The sequence below is a fragment of the Trachypithecus francoisi genome, unplaced genomic scaffold, assembly GCF_009764315.1.
Source record: "Trachypithecus francoisi isolate TF-2019V2 unplaced genomic scaffold, Tfra_2.0 Lachesis_group13, whole genome shotgun sequence".
NCBI lineage: Eukaryota > Metazoa > Chordata > Mammalia > Primates > Cercopithecidae > Trachypithecus > Trachypithecus francoisi.
Genome location: NW_022681458.1, coordinates 66,125,711 through 66,146,063, shown reverse-complemented (window position 1 = coordinate 66,146,063; position 20,353 = coordinate 66,125,711). Strand labels below are relative to the sequence as shown.

The 20,353-nt window shown below is 39.7% G+C and overlaps 1 protein-coding gene across 5 annotated transcripts in view; it reads right to left on the bottom strand.

Moving 5' to 3' along the window:
- Positions 1-20,353, bottom strand: part of LNPK (lunapark, ER junction formation factor) — a 91,343-nt gene that overhangs the window by 25,419 nt on the left and 45,571 nt on the right. The window lies entirely within an intron of this gene.

The following is a 20,353-nucleotide window of genomic DNA, read 5'->3' as shown; positions in this document are numbered from 1 at the left end:
CTAAGAGATAAATGAATAAGTATATTCTGGAATTATCAAAGTAATTAATCTAAGTAGTCATAGAAATGCTGAAAAAGTATTTTTACTATTAGGAGGTACCATTTCCATTCTCCTTTATGGTATCGCTATTCTTTTGGCAAATTTGTTTTGGCCAAAAGATTCAACAGATCTACTCCGTATAAACAATGTTTCATCATTAATAAATCTTAAGCTTATAGTTACAGAAATTACAAGATTCTCTGTAACAGGGGTCAACAAACATGCCAAATCCAGGCTGTCGCCTGCTTTTGTAGTTTTATTAGAACACAGGCCAGTTCTTTTGTTTACATATTGTCTATGACTGCTTTAGAAGAGTAGAGTCCTTGCAACAGAGACCATATGGCTCTCAAGGCCATTCAACTATATTTACTATCTAGCTCTTTACAAAAAAAGTTTCATGACTTGTACTCAGTAACATAAAATTAAATTCTATTATTCTCCATTCCCACCAATATTTTACTTGAATGTCAGTGGTAAGATTTCACATAAAGAAGCCTTTATACTTTTTCAATTCTACCTACCACATTAAATTATCACAAATCCTGAATTAGTGAGCTGAAACTAAATGAGTTATTTTTAATTGGCATAAATAGTAAAAATACATACGTCCAGAAGCAAAACACTTGGACTCTACTTGACAGTTAAAGATTTTCATGAAAGTTCATTGCAATTGAAAGTACAGGTCTAGCGTCAGATCTTAGTTCATCCCAATCTAGTCTACTAGCTAAGAACCAGGGTCCTGAAGTCAAAAAGATTTGGCTGGAATCCTGGCGCTGGCTACATGATTTCAGATGGGTTACTTAACTTTGATAAACCCGTTATTTTATCTGTAAAATTAGGATAATATTATTAAGTAACATAATTGTTATGAGAATTAAATATGATAATGTCTGTAAACTGATAGCTCACATTTAATGAATACTTACTTCAGATGACAGTTTTTGTGCACAACTAAGTATTTTCAAATGATTTTAGCTAAAATTACTGGGACCAACTAATTTTCCATTGGTTCACAATTTAGTCTTTAACCAAGCCATGGCAATAATAAATTATAAGCATAGTATCATCATAAAAATGGAAGCATCTTTATATTTTGCTACTTTCCATGCAAATTATGTAGTACATTTCAGCTTTTACCTGAACAAATCATATCCTAACATCTGCAAATTAGCTGCTAACTTTATTTTTTACTCACAAGGAGCACCTTAATAGGTGGTTGCATATTAGGAAAGCTGTTAAATGCTGCAAAATGTACTCAGATCAATAAAATCATATTAGGATTTGATAATTTAAACTGCTCTTTTGAAAATAAGGTATCAAATACTGTAAATCATTTTTCAGCCAACTTTCAGGTAAAGCGTAACTCAAAAAGCGGCATTTTTCTTCCAGATAAATAAAAGTTTAGCATTTATTAGACTATATAAAAGCAGCTATTATCCTTCCTCTTCATGAAGACTTGAGACTGCTTCCTCTAAATGTACATTTACCCAGTGAAAATTACCTGAAATGCTTTTACTGTCACTAGTACACCACTGAAAGGTGACTAGCTAACAAAGGACACCATGTCAAGCATTCCATAAAAGAGATGTCCCTTAATAATTCTAAATCTAAACTTAGGCAAACGAGGAAAATGTACAGCAGAGTCACAAAAGGGAGAAAATGTAGTTTCATAATTTTCAAAGGAAAAGCAAGTAACAAGGGTTACAATATCTTCAATAGTTTAAAATAACAACAAGGTACCAAATCTATATTTGGCAAAATATTATAAAACATTCTGGTAGTCTCAATTTAAAATACCTCAGATTTATCTCCTTTTAGATACTTGTGATTCATACAGTTTTGTATTAATTACTCTAAAAAGTTTCCAGCACTCAACGAAATAGTCATATTAGATATATTCCACATTTCCTGCCTTAATTGTAAGACACAAAACCCCCAAAGCTCCCAAAAGAGCCACCAAGCATTCCACATGAATCTGGCAAAAAAATCATAAGAAGTATGCCATAAGGTTAATTCTCAACTGGAGTATGTTTTAACACCCTCATCAATGATCAATGACCCAACAAAAATCACACTCACTGAGGATGATGACATACCTATATTAGGTTTAAATTCAAAATGAAGCAAACAGACCCATTACCAACCTCTTTTCAAAGAGGTTATTTATTAAGAGTTATGAATAAAGTTAGTTTGGTTAGTGGGTACAAAATATAGTTAGATAGGAGGAATAAGAACTAGCATTTGATAGTACAGTAGAGTGACTACAATTAACAATAATGTGTCATTCAAAATAGCTAGAAGAGAAGAATTGGAATGTTCTCAACATAAGATAAATGCTTGAGGTGATGGATATCCCAATTACCTTGATTTAATCATTATAAATTGTATGCAAGTATGTAACCCCAAAAATATGTACAATTATATATTAAAAATGAAGCAAATAGAATCCAAATGATATATTTTTAAAACTACTATATTAAACAGAAGCTTAATGATAAAACAGCATAGCTGTGCAAAGCAAAGACTCTGGGATCAAATGGTCGTAATTTTAGCTCCACCCTGTTTATTAGATGTGTATGCCACCTTTTCCAAGTTGATGACATCACTCAGTGCAGCTTTCTCATAATGTGAATACTTACCTCTTACGGTTGTTGTAAAGATTAAATGAGAAAATCAAGACAAAGAACTCAGCCAAAGCACATAAGAAGTACTTAACAGGCAATAACTATTAGCAGAAATAGTGCACATCTAAAGGTTCCAACGATTATAATAAATCAAAAACTAAACAATCTAGAATTTCTAAGGCAATTATTTAAAATATATAGATACTAATTTACACATTAAATGTTTCCCTAAAGTTATCTGTGAAGTTGTTTAAATGTATAAATTCACAATTTATATAAAAACTTAAATGTATAACTCTAGTTTGCTATTAAATAATATTGGGATGAATGTTTTATAATACTCATCCCTTAATTATCAGATTTTTTAAATACTTTTTTTTATGCTGCTAGAAGGTTTTGTCTTTGTTCTATTATCAAGCTGTAGTAGGAAGAACACCATACAATAATTAGGAGGCCTGGATTTTCATCTAGCTAATACTACCAGTTCCTTTATTATTATTATTTCCATAGGTTATTGAGGAACAGGTGGTTATATGAGTAAGTTCTTTAGTGGTGATTTGTAAGATTTTGGTGCACCCATCACCCAAACAGTATACACTGCACCCTACTTGTAGTCTTTTATTCCCATCCCCTTCCCGTCCTTTCCCGAGTCCCCAAAGTCCACTGTGTCATTCTTATGCCTTTGCACCCTCATACCTTAGCTCCCACTTATGAGTGAGAACATATGATGTTTGGTTTTCCATTCCTGAGTTACTTCACTTAGAATAATAGTCTCCAATCTCATCCAGGTCACTGTGAATGCTGTTAATTCATTCCTTTTTATGGCTGAGTAGTATTCCATCATTCATTCATATATATATATATATATATATATATATATATATGAATACAAAAAATATATATGAATTCTATATATATATACATATATATATTACAGTTTATTTACTCATTGGTTGATGGCATTTGGGTTGCTTCCACGTTTTTGTGATTGTGAATTGTGCTACTATAAACATGTGTGTGCAGTATCTTTTTCGTATAATGACTTGTTTTCCTCTGGGTAGAAACCCCGTAGTGGGATTGCTGGATCAAATGGTAGTTCTACTTTTATTTTTTAAGGAAATTTCCATACTGTTTTCCATAATGGTTGTACTAGTTTACATTCCCACCAGCAGTGTAGAAGTGTTCCCTGTTCACCACACACACCAACATCTACTATTTTTTAATTTTTTTTATTATGGCCATTCTTGCAGGACTAAGGTGGTATTGCATTTTGGTTTTGATTTGGATTTCCCTGATCATTAGTGATGTTGAGCATTTTTTCATGTTTGTTGGCCATTTGTATATTTTCTTTTGAGAATTGTCTATTCATGTTCTTTTTTTTTTTTTTTTTGAGAGGGAGTCTCGCTCTGTCGCCCAGGCTGGAGTGCAGTGGCCGGATCTCAGCTCACTGCAAGCTCCGCCTCCCGGGTTCACGCCATTCTCCTGCCTCAGCCTCCCAAGTGGCTGGGATTACAGGCGCCGGCCACCTCGCCCGGCTACTTTTTTTGTATTTTTTAGTAGAGACGGGGTTTCACCGTGTTCACCAGGATGGTCTCAATCTCCTGACCTCGTGATCTGCCTGTCTCGGCCTCCCAAAGTGCTGGGATTACAGGCTTGAGCCACCGCGCCCGGCCGTCTATTCATGTTCTTAGCCCACTTTTTGACAGGATTGTTTGTTTTTTTCTGGCTCCTTATGTGAACTAAAACCCCACTATGTTCCAAATTTCCTTAACATGAGAGTGTTGGCAAAACTACAAAGGCAATATTCATATTTTCCCTAGCAGTGGTCAAAGGCTTTCTGAAGTATTGTGTCCAGTTCTAAGACTCATAAGAGAAAATTTCAGAAATTGGATTTTAGTAATGGGGATGAGGGAATCTTTAAGCCTATTTGCATATGCAGATGTGGAAACTCTTAGACTTAGGGTGAATTCTGCTTTTCAAACTTGTGAAAAAATTATACTATAGTACTATAGTCAGGGCACAGGGATATATTTTCAGGTAAATTTCTATTGTTTTCAGTTCAGTATTTTTTAATTTATTTGAATGTAATTCCTTTAAATAGTCAAAACAATAAAGACATCTCTTCCTTCTACTTCCAAATTTTTCTGAAGTCCATATTCATTATATCTTCTCTTCACATTCACTCATACTAAGCTGCTCCAAATTCAGTTTCTACTCTATTTCGCTACCAAAATTGTACTCTCAATAGGTCAATGTCTTTTTATTGCTAAAAAATGACTTTATAAACTCTTCCTTCCTATAGAGGCAAAGCTTTTTGAAAAACAAAACAAAACAAAATAACTTCTCTGCATTTCACTTCTCAACCCAACTCAATCTGGTTTTTCTGCTCCTTTTTAGCTACCACAGTATTACCCACCACTGAAAGTATCATTGCTTTGGTCACCAACAATGTTATAATACCACTACTAATGTTGCGTTATCATAGCTACTCTTTATCAAATCCCTATTTTCTGCTAGGAACCATACTAGGCACTATATACGAATTTACTAATTTCATCTACTATTTACATCAATCCTTTGGGGTAACTCCTATCCCCAGTTTTCAAAAGAAGAAACCAAAGTTCAGTGGCTAAGTAACTTGCTAAAATTCTCACAGTAAAATAAGAGATGGAGCCAGGATTCAAATTCTGGTTTTTATGACAAAAATGCCCATATTCTCTGTGTTATGCAACCTGTCAAATTCAAAGGCCTCATTCAGTCTTCTGCTTACTACCAGTCTAGCTCTACTTTTGACTCTGATCATTCATTCTTTTTCCTGGGCTCCTTTTTCTTCATCTACCCTTAAATGTCAGTGTTCCCTGTAGTTCTGCCTTGGGTGCTCTTACTCTATTTTCTCTCTCTGGGCAATTTCACTCAATCTCATATTTCCAATAATAATCACCTATGCTTCCCAATTATTTCTAATCTGTATATCCATAACCTCAACGTTTCTCCTGAGCTCCATATTAAATAATCAACTACCTATGAACCTCAGCATCTTGCTATAACTCCCATTCAACAGATCCAAAAGTAAATTTATTATCTTCTACAGAAACCAGTATTCCAGTTATGTTAGCCCACCCCCAAACCCCGCCCCACTTTCCAAATCTAATTGCCTGTATCAATCTACTTCTGAATTATCCCTTAAATCTCTTCTTTTTCCTCAACACTATTGCTGTAACCTTATCTAGTACAGGCCTTTATCTTGTAACTATATTAGATGATATTCCTAATTGATCTCTACGGCTCAGTCATATTCTCTCCAATCCAACCTCCATGTTACCAAAACAAAAAGTATTCTTTGTAAAATGCTAACTTGACGTAAAATTTAAAGCCTCCATTTACTTTACATGTTGTGTATAAGATAAAGTCCTGAACTCCAGAACTATACTATATAATGATGCAGACAAAGCCCTTCATAATTTGATCTCACCTTCATATGAATCCTACCTTCCTTTTTCAGGGATATGGCAATATTTGTAGTGCCTCAAGGTGCCAAGTTGTTTCTCTCTTCCAGTCCTTGCACATGGAGTAAATCCTCTACCTGAAGAGTATGTTTTCAATTCCATTCTCATAGCAAATTATTATTAAAAGTTATAATGCATTGTAATTCGTGCCTACCTTCATTTTGGTCCTTAGCATACTGTTTATTTACGTGTGTATACCCCTTTTAATCAAAAGCTAATAAGCAGAAACTGCATCTCTGCAGACACATGATGTGGGAAAGGTAACTGGTACAGAGTATGAGCTTAATAAACACCTATGAAATAAATCTACTTTCCTCTTGCATTTCAATGTTAAATTTCCAACTGCCTATTACCCAACTTATTTGGTGTGAAAAACAGGAAAATGGCCTCTCAAAAATGTCCCCATCTTCATGTCCATTCTGTAAATAAGTTACATGCAAGGCAGATAAAGATTGGAGATAGAATTAAGATTGCTAGTCAGCCTGCTGTATTTAGAATCTCAGCTTAACTTCAAGAGTCCACACAAAAGAGCTATCTTTAAGCAGAAAGCTTGCTATCAATAATAATACATAACACTTGCCAGCCATTACATGAGTTTATTCTTTTGTTCTACTTTTCAAATTAAAAATACATTTTGCTTTACAGTTCTTTGTCTTAACATTTACTTTCTTTTATCACCTTAATGATTTATTTTTGATCTGGTCTAACTTCTAGCAATCTGAACATTAAACCACATGAAACTTGCAGTTCACCAAAGTCCTATTTGGTAAATTACTATTTTGTAATATTTAAACAAAATACAGGAATGCCGCCGGGCGCGGTGGCTCACGTCTGTAATCCCAGTACTTTGGGAGGCCAAGGCAGTTGGATCATGAGGTCAGGAGATCGACACCATCCTGGCTAACACACTGAAACCCCATCTCTACTAAAAACAAAAAATTAGCTGGGCGTGGTGGCAGGCGCCTGTAGTCCCAGCTACTTGGGAGGCTGAGGCAGGAGAACAGGAGAACAGCGTGAACCCGGGAGGCGGAGCTTGCAGTGAGCCGAGGTTGCACCACTGCACTCCAGCCTGGGTGACAGAGCGGGACTCCAACTCAAACAAAAAAAGGAATGCCAAAATAAATGTTTACTTTTATTTTCTTCAACTCATTTATTAAGCAACCACTAAGAGTAAAACACCAGCATAAGCACATTGAAGGGGATGCAGAGTTGCATACAGAGGTAGCAAGCTATCTTTAAGACAAGAAAAACAAACTCACTAAATATCCTAATACAAGCTAAATGCCATATAATGGGAGCCAACAAAGTACTATAGAGTGAAGTGAGGACTTCACAAGAAGTGAGGACTGACAAATTAGTCATCAAGATGGGATGAAGAAAGGGTTTAGAGTGATGGTGGCATTTGAGATAAACAATGAAAACTGGATTGGGATACAAATGCCTTTGTTATCCATATTTTTATTATTATACATTAAGTTCTAGGGTACATGTGCATAACGTGCGGGTTTGTTACATATGTATAATTGTGCCATGTTGGTGTGCTGCACCCATCAACTCGTCAGCACCCATCAATTCATCATCTATATCAGGTATAACTCCCAATGCAATCCCTCCCCCCTCCCCTCTCCCCATGATAGACCCCGGTGTGTGATGTTCCCCTTCCCAAGTCCAAGTGATCTCATTGTTCAGTTCCCACCTATGAGTGAGAACATGCGGTGTTTGGTTTTCTCTTCTTGTGATAGTTTGCTAAGAATGATGGTTTCCAGCTGCATCCATGTCCCTACAAAGGACGCAAACTCATCCTTTTTGATGGCTGCATAGTATTCCATGGTGTATATGTGCCACATTTTTTTAATCCAGTCTGTCACTGATGGACATTTGGGTTGATTCCAAGTCTTTGCTATTGTGAATAGTGCCGCAATAAACATACGTGTGCATGTGTCTTTATAGCAGCATGATTTATAATCCTTTGGGTATATACCCAGTAGTGGGATGGCTGGGTCATATGGTACATCTAGTTCTAGATCCTTGAGGAATCGCCATACTGTTTTCCATAATGGTTGAACTAGTTTACAATCCCACCAACAGTGTAAAAGTGTTCCTATTTCTCCACATCCTCTCCAACGCCTGTTGTTTCCTGACTTTTTAATGATTGCCATTCTAACTGGTGTGAGATGGTATCTCATTGTGGTATTGATTTGCATTTCTCTGATGGCCAGTGATGATGAGCATTTTTTCATGTGTCTGTTGGCTGTATGACTGTCTTCTTTTGAGAAATGTCTGTTCATATCCTTTGCCCACTTTTTGATGGGGTTGTTTGTTTTTTTCTTGTATATTTGTTTGAGTTCTTTGTAGATTCTGGATATTAGCCCTTTGCCAGATGAGTACATTGCAAACATTTTCTCCCATTCTGTAGGCTGCCTGTTCACTCTGGTGGTAGTTTCTTTTGTTGTGCAGAAGCTCTTTAGTTTAATGAGATCCCATTTGTCAATTTTTGCTTTTGTTGCCGTTGCTTTTGGTGTTTTAGACATGAAGTCCTTGCCCATGCCTATGTCCTGAATGGTATTACCTAGGTTTTCTTCTAGGGTTTTTATGGTATTAGGTCTAACATTTAAGTCTCTAATCCATCTTGAATTAGTCTTCGTATAAGGAGTAAGGAAAGGATCCAGTTTCAGCTTTCTACTTATGGCTAGCCAATTTTCCCAGCACCATTTATTAAATAGGGAATCCTTTCCCCATTTCTTGTTTTTCTCAGGCTTGTCATAGATCAGATGGCTGTAGATGTGTGGTATTATTTCTGAGGACTCTGTTCTGTTCCATTGGTCTATAGCTCTGTTTTGGTACCAGTACCATGCTGTTTTGGTTACTGTAGCCTTGTAGTATAGTTTGAAGTCAGGTAGCATGACGCCTCCAGCTTTGTCCTTCTGACTTAGGATTGTCTTGGCAATGCGGGCTCTTTTTCGGTTCCATATGAACTTTAAAGCAGTTTTTTCCAATTCTGTGAAGAAGCTCATTGGTAGCTTGATGGGGATGGCATTGAATCTATAAATAACCTTGGGCAGTATGGCCATTTTCACGATATTGATTCTTCCTATCCATGAGCATGGTATGTTCTTCCATTTGTTTGTGTCCTCTTTTATTTCACTGAGCAGTGGTTTGTAGTTCTCCTTGAAGAGGTCCTTTACATCCCTTGTAAGTTGGATTCCTAGGTATTTTATTCTCTTTGAAGCAATTGTGAATGGAAGTTCATTCATGATTTGGCTCTCTGTTTGTCTGTTACTGGTGTATAAGAATGCTTGTGATTTTTGCACATTAATTTTGTATCCTGAGACTTTGCTGAAGTTGCTTATCAGCTTAAGGAGATTTTGGGAGGATAAGCCCAAACAATGGGGTTTTCTAAATATACAATCATGTCATCTGCAAACAGGGACAATTTGACTTCTTCTTTTCCTAACTGAATACCCTTGATTTCTTTCTCTTGCCTGATTGCCCTAGCCAGAACTTCCAACACTATGTTCAATAGGAGTGGTGAGAGAGGGCATCCCTGTCTTGTGCCAGTTTTCAAAGGGAATTTTTCCAGTTTTTGCCCATTCAGTATGATATTAGCTGTGGGTTTGTCATAAATAGCTCTTATTATTTTGAGGTACGTTCCATCAATACCGAATTTATTGAGCGTTTTTAGCATGAAGGGCTGTTGAATTTTCAAAAGCCTTTTCTGCATCTATTGAGATAATCATGTGGTTCTTGTCTTTGGTTCTGTTTATATGCTGGATTACGTTTATTGATTTGCGAATGTTGAACCAGCCTTGCATCCCAGGGATGAAGCCCACTTGATCATGGTGGATAAGCTTTTTGATGTGCTGCTGAATCTGGTTTGTCAGTATTTTATTGAGGATTTTTGCATCCATGTTCATCAGGAATATAGGTCTAAAATTATCTTTTTTTGTTGTGTCTCTGCCAGGCTTTGGTATCAGGATGATGTTGGCCTCATAAAATGAGTTACGGAGGATTCCCTCTTTTTCTATTGATTGGAATAGTTTCAGAAGGAATGGTACCAGCTCCTCCTTGTACCTCTGGTAGAATTCAGCTGTGAATCCATCTGGTCCTGGACTTTTTTTGGTTGGTAAGCTATTAATTATTGCCTCAATTTCAGAGCCTGCTATTGGTCTATTCAGGGATTCAGCTTCTTCCTGGTTTAGTCTTGAGAGTGTAAGTGTCCAGGAATTATCCATTTCTTCTAGATTTTCTAGTTGATTTGCATAGAGGTGTTTATAGTATTCTCTGATGGTAGTTTGTATTTCTGTGGGGTCGGTGGTGATATCCCCTTTATCATTTTTTATTGCGTCTATTTGATTCCTCTCTCTTTTCTTCTTTATTAGTCTTGCTAGCTGTCTGTCAATTTTGTTGATCTTTTCAAAAAACCAACTCCTGGATTCATTGATTTTTTGGAGGGTTTTTTGTGTCTCTATCTCCTTCAGTTCTGTTCTGATCTTAGTTATTTCTTGCCTTCTGCTAGCTTTTGAATGTGTTTGCTCTTGCCTCTCTAGTTCTTTTAATTGTGGTGTTAGAGTGTCAATTTTAGATCTTTCCTGGTTTCTCTTGTGGGCATTTAGTGCTATAAATTTCCCTCTACACACTGCTTTAAATGTGTCCCAGAGATTCTGGTATGTTGTACCTTTGTTCTCATTGGTCTCAAAGAACATCTTTATTTCTGCCTCCATTTCGTTATGTACCCAGTAGTCATTCAGGAGCAGGTTGTTCAGTTTCCATGCAGTTGAGCGGTTTTGATTGAGTTTCTTAGTCCTGAGTTCTAGTTTGATTGCACTGTGGTCTGAGAGACAGTTTGTTATAATTTCTGTTCTTGTACATTTGCTGAGGAGTGCTTTACTTCCAATTATGTGGTCAATTTTGGAATAAGTGCAATGTGGTGCTGAGAAGAATGTATATTCTGTTGATTTGGGGGAGAGAGTTCTATAGATGTCTATTAGGTCCGCTTGGTGCAGAGATGAGTTCAATTCCTGGATATCCTTGTTAACTTTCTGTCTCGTTGATCTGTCTAATGTTGACAGTGGGGTGTTGAAGTCTCCCATTATTATTGTATGGGAGTCTAAGTCTCTTTGTAAGTCTCTAAGGACTTGCTTTATGAATCTGGGTGCTCCTGTATTGGGTGCATAGATATTTAGGAGAGTTAGCTCTTCCTGTTGAATTGATCCCTTTACCATTATGTAATGGCCTTGTCTCTTTTGATCTTTGATGGTTTAAAGTCTGTTTTATCAGAGACTAGGATTGCAACCCCTGCTTTTTTTTGTTCTCCATTTGCTTGGTAGATCTTCCTCCATCCCTTTATTTTGAGCCTATGTATGTCTCTGCATGTGAGATGGGTCTCCTGAATACAGCAGACTGATGGGTCTTGACTCTTTATCCAGTTTGCCAGTCTGTGTCTTTTAATTGGAGCATTTAGTCCATTTACATTAAGGTTAATATTGTTATGTGTGAACTTGATCCTGCCATTATGATATTAACTGGTTATTTTGCTCGTTAGTTGATGCAGTTTCTTCCTAGCATCAATGGTCTTTACATTTTGGCTTGTTTTTGCAATGGCTGGTACCGGTTGCTCCTTTCCATGTTTAGGGCTTCCTTCAGGGTCTCTTGTAAGGCAGGCCTGGTGGTGACAAAATCTCTAAGCATTTGCTTATCTGTAAAGGATTTTATTTCTCCTTCACTTATGAAGCTTAGTTTGGCTGGATATGAAATTCTGGGTTGAAAATTCTTTTCTTTAAGAATGTTGAATATTGGCCCCCACTCTCTTCTGGCTTGTAGAGTTTCTGCTGAGAGATCTGCTGTTAGTCTGATGGGCTTCCCTTTGTGGGTAACCCGACCTTTCTCTCTGGCTGCCCTTAAGATTCTTTCCTTCATTTCAACTTTGGTGAATCTGGCAACTATGTGTCTTGGAGTTGCTCTTCTGGAGGAGTATCTTTGTGGCGTTCTCTGTATTTCCTGAATTTGAATGTTGGCCTGCCCTACTAGGTTGGGGAAGTTCCCCTGGATGATATCCTGAAGAGTGTTTTCCAACTTGGTCCCATTTTCCCCCTCACTTTCAGGCACCCCAATCAGACGTAGATTTGGTCTTTTTACATAATCCCATACTTCTTGCAGGCTTTGTTCATTTCTTTTTCTTCTTTTTTCTTTTGGTTTCTCTTCTCGCTTCATTTCATTCATTTGATCCTCAATCTCTTGATCCTCAATACTCTTTCTTCCAGTTGATCGAGTCGGTTACTGAAGCTTGTGCATTTGTCACGTATTTCTCGTGTCATGGTTTTCATCTCTGTCATTTCGTTTATGACCTTCTCTGCATTAATTAGTCTAGCTGTCAATTCTTCCACTCTTCTTTCAAGATTTTTAGTTTCTTTGCGCTGGGTACGTAATTCCTCCTTTAGCTCTGAGAAGTTTGATGGACTGAAGCCTTCTTCTCTCATCTCATCAAGGTCATTCTCTGACCAGCTTTGATCCGTTGCTGGCGATGGGCTGCGCTCCTTTGCAGGGGGAGATGCGCTCTTATTTTTTGAATTTCCAGCTTTTCTGCCCTGCTTTTTCCCCATCTTTGTGGTTTTATCTGCCTCTGGTCTTTGATGATGGTGACGGACTGATGGGGTTTTGGTATAGGTGTCCTTCCTGTTTGATAGTTTTCCTTCTAACAGTCAGGACCCTCAGCTGTAGGTCTGTTGGAGATTGCTTGAGGTCCACTCCAGACCTTGTTTGCCTGGGTATCAGCAGCAGAGGCTGCAGAAGATAGAATATTGCTGAACAGCGAGTGTACCTGTCTGATTCTTCCTTTGGAAGCTTCCTCTCAGGGGTGTACTCCACCCTGTGAGGTGTGGGGTGTCAGACTGCCCCTAGTGGGGGATGTCTCCCAGTTAGGCTACTCAGGGGTCAGGGACCCACTTGAGCAGGCAGTCTGTCCGTTCTCAGATCTCAACCTCGGTGTTGGGAGATCCACTGCTCTCTTCAAAGCTGTCAGACAGAGTCGTTTGCGTCTGCAGAGGTTCCTGCTGCTTTTGTTGTTAACTGTGCCCAGTCCCCAGAGGTGGAGTCTACAGAGACAGGCAGGTTTCCTTGAGCTGCTGTGAGCTCCACCCAGTTCCAGCTTCCCAGCGGCTTTGTTTACCTACTTAAGCCTCAGCAATGGCGGGCGCCCCTTCCCCAGCCTCGCTGCTGCCTTGTGGTTAGATCGCAGACTGCTGTGCTAGCAATGAGGGAGGCTCCGTGGGCGTGGGACCCTCCCGGCCAGGTGTGGGATATATTCTCCTGGTGTGCCCGTTTGCTTGAAGCACAGTATTGGGGTGGGAGTCACTCGATTTTCCAGGTGTTGTGTGTCTCAGTTCCCCTGGCTAGGGAAAGGGATTCCCTTCCCCCTTGCGCTTCCCAGGTGAGGCGATGCCTTGCCCTGCTTCAGCTCTCGCTGGTCGGGCTGCAGCAGCTGACCAGCATCAATTGTCCGGCACTCCCTAGTGAGATGACCCCAGTACCTCAGTTGAAAATGCAGAAATCACCGGTCTTCTGTGTCGCTTGCGCTGCGAGTTGGAGACTGGAGCTGTTCCTATTCGGCCATCTTGCTCCACCTCCTGTTATCCATATTAAAGTACATGTGGCAGTTTTAAAATAAGACTCCAAAATCCTCTGATTCTCCACTCAACAAACGGGAGTGGAGGGTGTCTGTGTACCCTCTCCTTGAAACTGTACTCTGACTTTGATAAAGAGAACAAAGTTGTGCCAGAATCCAGGACCTTCTGTCTCCTGTGCTCTTTGGTCTTGGAACCTGCCACCAGGGAAGAGTAAGCTCAAGTGACCCCAGAGAGAAGTCCATCTGAAGAGGAACCAACAGCCAGCACCAACTTGCCAGCTGCATAAACCACCTTGATAGTAGATCCTCTAGCTCAATAAAGTACCTCTAACTAATGTGAGACACAGATAAGCTGTCTCCACCAAACCCTAGCCAAACTGCAAACTTCATGAGCGAAAAAAGAATGCTTTTTTTTTTGAGACGGAGTCTCACTCTGTCGCCCGGGCTGGAGTGCAATGGCCGGATCTTAGCTCACTGCAAGCTCCGCCTCCTGGGTTTACACCATTCTCCTGCCTCAGCCTCCCGAGTAGCTGGGACTACAGGCGCCTGCCACCTCGCCCGGCTAGTATTTTTGTATTCTTTAGTAGAGACGGGGTTTCACCGTGTTAGCCAGGATGGTCTCGATCTCCTGACCTTGTGATTCGCCCGTCTCAGCCTCCCAAAGTGCTGGGATTACAGGCTTGAGCCACTGCGCCCGGCCAAAAGAATGCTATTTTAAGTCACTAAATTTTAGGATGGTTTGTTGTATACTAAATAATTATAACAGTATAAATTTGATACTTATGTAAAGAACACCCAAATTTCTTATAAGGCAAATTTATTCAGGTGAATTTATTATTTTATAAGGCATTTTCAGATTCTCTTAATCAAACACATCCCCAAAAAGCAGCAAAATATAAAGTATTGCTCCATTTGGTATAAAGATTAAAAAAATCTATAATTTCTACTTTAATTTTCAATACATGCTATGGAACACAAGTGAGTAAACTCTAAAACCTACTGAAATAAGAAGTTGTAGTCTATTTCCTAAAACCATTAAATGTCTCTGCAAAAATAACTGATTCTGAATCTAGCTGTGGCAACATACAATTGACTTTTCTTTTGTTACATTTCATTAGTAAAGGTGCAGGGTTGAGTACAAAAGGCAAAAGAAAATGTGTAAGTGGTTTCCCCCTAGAAAACAATAGGAGGGTCAGTTAAGGATTTGTTTTCAGGCTGGGCATGGTGATTGAGGTCTGTAATCCTAGCACTTTGGGAGGCCGAGGCTGGTGGATTGCTTAAGCCCAGGAGTTCAAGACCAGCCTGGGCAACACAGTGAAACCCCATCTCTACAAAAAGTTAAAAAATCAGCTGGATACAGTGGTACATACTTGTAGTCCCAGCTACTTAGGAGGCTGAGGTGGGAGGAAGGCTGGAGCCCAGGATGAGGTCACAGTAAGCCATGAAGACACCCCTGCACTCCAGCCTGGGTGACACAGTGAGACCATGTCTTCAAAACAAAAAGACTCATTTTTTAGGGTATACTCCAAAAATGTGATCATTCTCCCTATTTCAATCATTCACTCCTATGGTGATACCTATTCCTATAACTTTGCAACCAGAAATAACTGATCCCCTCTCAGGTTTAAGCATCCTGTTCTCCAACCACACTAACCTCTCAGTTTACCTCCTCCAACTCCAAGATCTATAACCATTAATTATTAACAGGTCAGTGAACATTTTGGAAAGAGCCACCTAGTAAACATTTTAGGCTTTGCAGACCACACAAGGTCCTGTTGCATATTCTTATTCTCTATTTTTTAGAATGCTCTGAAAATGTGAAAACATTCTACGCCGAAGAGCCATAAAACACAGGTCTTGGCCCACATTTGCAGGCTGCAGTTTGCGGATTCCTATATTAATACTATCAACACCTTTTGACTGTCCATCACTACCACTCATGTCTTTATTTCCCTCATAATCATCTTAAATTCCATAATCCATTGTTATAATGACTCACCTACAAACAACTTCAGCTCCTGGCCCCCTTATCAAATTATCTAATACACTAAGCAAAACCCCAACCCTGGTTAAAACCAACCATTTGCCTACTCCATGCTGGCACCTACACAGGTGACCGTAACTGGAAAAGCATACAGAATCCTCCATTAAATGTATGACTACTCATTTTAAGTAGCCTTTAGAGTCCCCTGGCATTATTCCATACCTTTTCTTCAAGCCTCCAACATTATCTCCCCCAACCTCATCCTCACTAAGAAAATAGAGATACAATCAGAAAATTGGCTGGGCACAGTAGCTCACGCCTGTAATCCCAGAACTTTGGGAGGCTGAGATGGGCAGCTTACTTGAGGTCAAGAGTTTGAGACCAGCCTGGCTGACATGGTGAAACTCCGTATCTGCTAAAAATACAAAAATTAGCTGAGTGTCATGGCAGGCACCTATAATCCCAGCTACTCAGGAAGCTAAGGCAGGAGAATCACTAGAACCTAGGAGATGGAGATTGCAGTGAGCTGAGATCACACCACTGCACTCCAGCCTGGGTGACACAGTGAGACTTCATCTCAGAAAAAGAAAACAGATAGAAGCTGACCACCCACCTATATCTGCCCATGTTCGCAGACTTTCCTCATTCCTAAAGATGAGTTATTACACACTTATCAAAAGCCAACTTCTCCACTTGTATACTAGATCACATCCCCTCTTGCCTACTCATGGACAGTTCCAAATCAATTCTCCCTACTCTCTCCTCCATCATTAATTATTCCACATCCATACTGCTGCAGATCATTCCAAGATGGTCAAATAGGAACAGCTCCAGTCTGCAGCTCCCAGCATGATCAACACAGAGGATGGGTGATTTCTGGATTTCCAACTGAGGTACCTGGTTCATCTGACTAGGACTGGTTGGAAAGTGGGTGCAACCCACAGAGGATGAGCCGAAGCAGGGTGCAGCATCGCCTCACCTGGGAAGCACAAGGGGTCGGGAGATTTCCCTTTCCAAGCCAAGGGAAGCCATCACAGACGCTACCTGGAAAATCAGTACACTCTCACCCTAATACTGCACTTTTCCAACTGTCTTAGCAAACCACACACCAGGAGATTATATCCCTTGCCTGGTTCGGCAGATTCTAAGCCCACAGACCCTTGCTCACAGCTAGCACAGCAGTCCAAGATGGAATTGCGAGGCAGCAGCCTGGAGTCGGGGAGGGGCATCCGCCATTGCTGAGGCTTGAGTAGGAAAACAAGGCGGCCGGGAAGCTCGAACTGGGAGGAGCCCACTGCAGCTCAAGGAGGCCTGCCTGCCTCTGTAGACTCCACCTCTGGGGGCGGAGCATAGCTGAACAAAAGGCAACAGAAGCTTCTGCAGACTTAGACGTCCCTGTCTGACAACTCTGAAGAGAGCAGTGGTTCTCCCAGCATGAAGTTTGAGCTCTGAGAACAGACGGACTGCCTCCTCAAGTGGGTACCTGACCACCGTGTAGCCTAACTAGGAGACGCCTGCCAGTAGGGGCCGACTGACACCTCATACAGCCAGGTGCCCCTCTGAGGCGAAGCATCCAGAGAAAGGATCAGGCAGCAATATTTGCTGTTCTGCAGCCTCCACTGGTGATACCCAGGCAAACAGGGTCTGGAGTGGACCTCCAACAAACTGCAGCAGACCTGCAGCTGAGGGTCCTGACCGTTAGAAGGAAAACTAACAAACAGAAAGGAATAGCATCAATATCAACAAAAAGGAAATCCACACCAAAACCCCCTCTGTAGGTCACCATCATCAAAGACCAAAGGTAGATAAAACCACAAAGATGGGAAGAAACCAAAGCAGAAAAGCTGAAAATTCTAAAAAGCAGAGCACCTATTCTCCTCCAAAGGATTGCAGCTCCTCGTCAGCAATGGAACAAAGCTGAATGGAGAATGACTTTGATGAGTTGACAAAAGTAGACTTCAGAAGGTCGGTAATAACAAACTTCTCCAAGCTAAAGGAGGATGTTCGAATCCATTGCAAGGAAGCTGAAAACCTTGAAAAAAGATTAGACAAATGGCTAACTAGAATAAACAGCATAGAGAAGACCTTAAATGACGTGATGGAGCTGAAAACCATGGCACAAGAACTACGTGACACACGCACAAGCTTCAGTAGCCGATTTGATCAAGTAGAAGAAAGGGTATCATTGACTGAAGATCAAATGAATGAAATGAAGCAAGAAGAGAAGTTTAGAGAAAAAAGAGCAAAAAGAAATGAACAAAGCCTCCAAGAAATATGGGACTATGTGAAAAGACCAAATCTACATTTGATTGGTGTACCTGAAAGTGATGGGGAGAATGAAACCAAGTTGGAAAACACTCTTCAGGATATTATCCAGGAGAACTTCCCCAACCTAGCAAGCAGGCCAACATTCAAATTCAGGAAATACAGAGAACATCACAAAGATACTCCTCGACAAGAGGAACCCCAAGACACATAATTGTCAGATTCACCAAGGTTGAAATGAAGGAAAAAATGTTAAGGGCAGCCAGAGAGAAAGGTTGGGTTACCCACAAAGGGAAGCCCATCAGACTAACAGCAGATCTCTCAGCAGAAACTCTGCAAGCCAGAAGAGAGTGGGGGCCAATATTCAACATTCTTAAAGAAAAGAATTTGCAACCCAGAATTTCATATCCAGCCAAACTAAGCTTCATAAGTGAAGGAGAAATAAAATCCTTTACGGACAAGCAAATGCTGAGAGATTTTGTCACCACCAGGCCTGCCTTACAAGAGCTCCTGAAGGAAGCACTAAACATGGAAAGGAACAAACAATACCAGCTACTTCAAAAACATGCCAAATCGTAAAGACCATTGATGCTAGGAAGAAACTGCATCAACTAATGAGCAAAATAACCAACTAACATCATAATGACAGGATCAAATTCACACATAACAATATTAACCTTAAGTGTAAATGGGTTAAATGTGCCAATTAAAAGATACAGACAGGCAAATTGGATAGAGTCAACACCCATCAGTGTGCTGTATTCAGGACACCCATCTCACGTGCAGAGACACATAGAGGCTCAAAATAAAAGAATGGAAGAAGATCTACCAAGCAAATGGAAAACAGAACAAAACAAAAAAACACCAGGGGTTGCAGTTCTAGTCTCTGATAAAACAGACTTTAAACCAACAAAGATCAAAAGAGACAAAGAAGGCCATTACCTAATGGTAAAGGGGTCAATTCAACAAGAAGAGCTAACTATCCAAAATACACATCACACAATACAGGAGCACCCAGACTCATAAGGCAAGTCCTTGGCGACCTACAAAGAGACTTAGACTCCCACACAATAATGGGAGGCTTTAACACTCCACTGTCAATATTAGATCAACGAGACAGAAGGTTAACAAGGATATCCAGGACTTGAACTCAGCTCTGCACCAAGAGGCCCTAATAGACATCTACAGAACTCTCCACTGCAAATCAACAGAATGTACATTCTTCTCAGCACCACATTGCACTTATTCCAAAATGGACCATATAGTTGAAAGTAAAGCACTCCTCATCAAATGTAAAAGAACAGAAATCACAATAAACTCTCTCTCAGACCACAGTGCAATCAAATTAGAACTCAGGATTAAGAAACTCACTCAAATGACGAATTGATGGGTGCTGACGAGTTGATGGGTGCAGCACACCAACATGGCACAAGTATACATATGTAACAAACCTGCACGTTATGCACATGTACCCTAGAACTTAAAGTATAATAATAATAATAAAAAAAAGAAACTCACTCAAAACCACACAACTACATGGAAACTGAACAACCTGCTCCTGAATGACTACTAGGTAAATAACAAAAGGAAGGCAGAAATGAAGATGTTCTTTGCAACCACTGAGAATAAAGACACAACATATCAGAATCTCTGGGACACATTTAAAGCAGTGTGTAGAGGAAATTTATAGCACTAAATGCCCACAAGAAAAAGCAGGAAAGATCTAAAATTGACACCCTAACATCACAATTAAAAGAACTAGAGAAGCAAGAGCAAACACTTTCAAAAGCTAGCAGAAGGCAAGAAATAACTAAGATCAGCGCAGAACTGAAGGAGATAGAGACACAAAAAACCCTTCAAAAAACTGATGAATCCAGGAGCTAGTTTTTGAAAAGACCAACAAAATAGACCTCTACCAAGAGTAATAAAGAAGAAGAGAGAGAAGAATCAAATAAACACGATAACAAATGATAAAGGGGATATCACCACCGATCCCATAGAAATACAAACCACCATCAGAGAATACTATAAACACATCTATGCAAATAAACTAGAAAATCTAAAAAAAATGGATAAATTCCTGGACACATACACCCTCCCAAGACTAAACCAGGAAGAAGCTGAATCCCTAAATAGACCAATAACAGGCTCTGAAATTGAGGCAATAATAGCCTACCAACCAAAAAAAGCCCAGGACTAGACGAATTCACAGCCAAATTCTACCAGAGGTACAAAGAGGAGCTGGTACTATTCCTTCTGAAACTATTCCAATCAATAGAAAAAGAGGGAATCCTCCCTAACTCATTTTATGAGG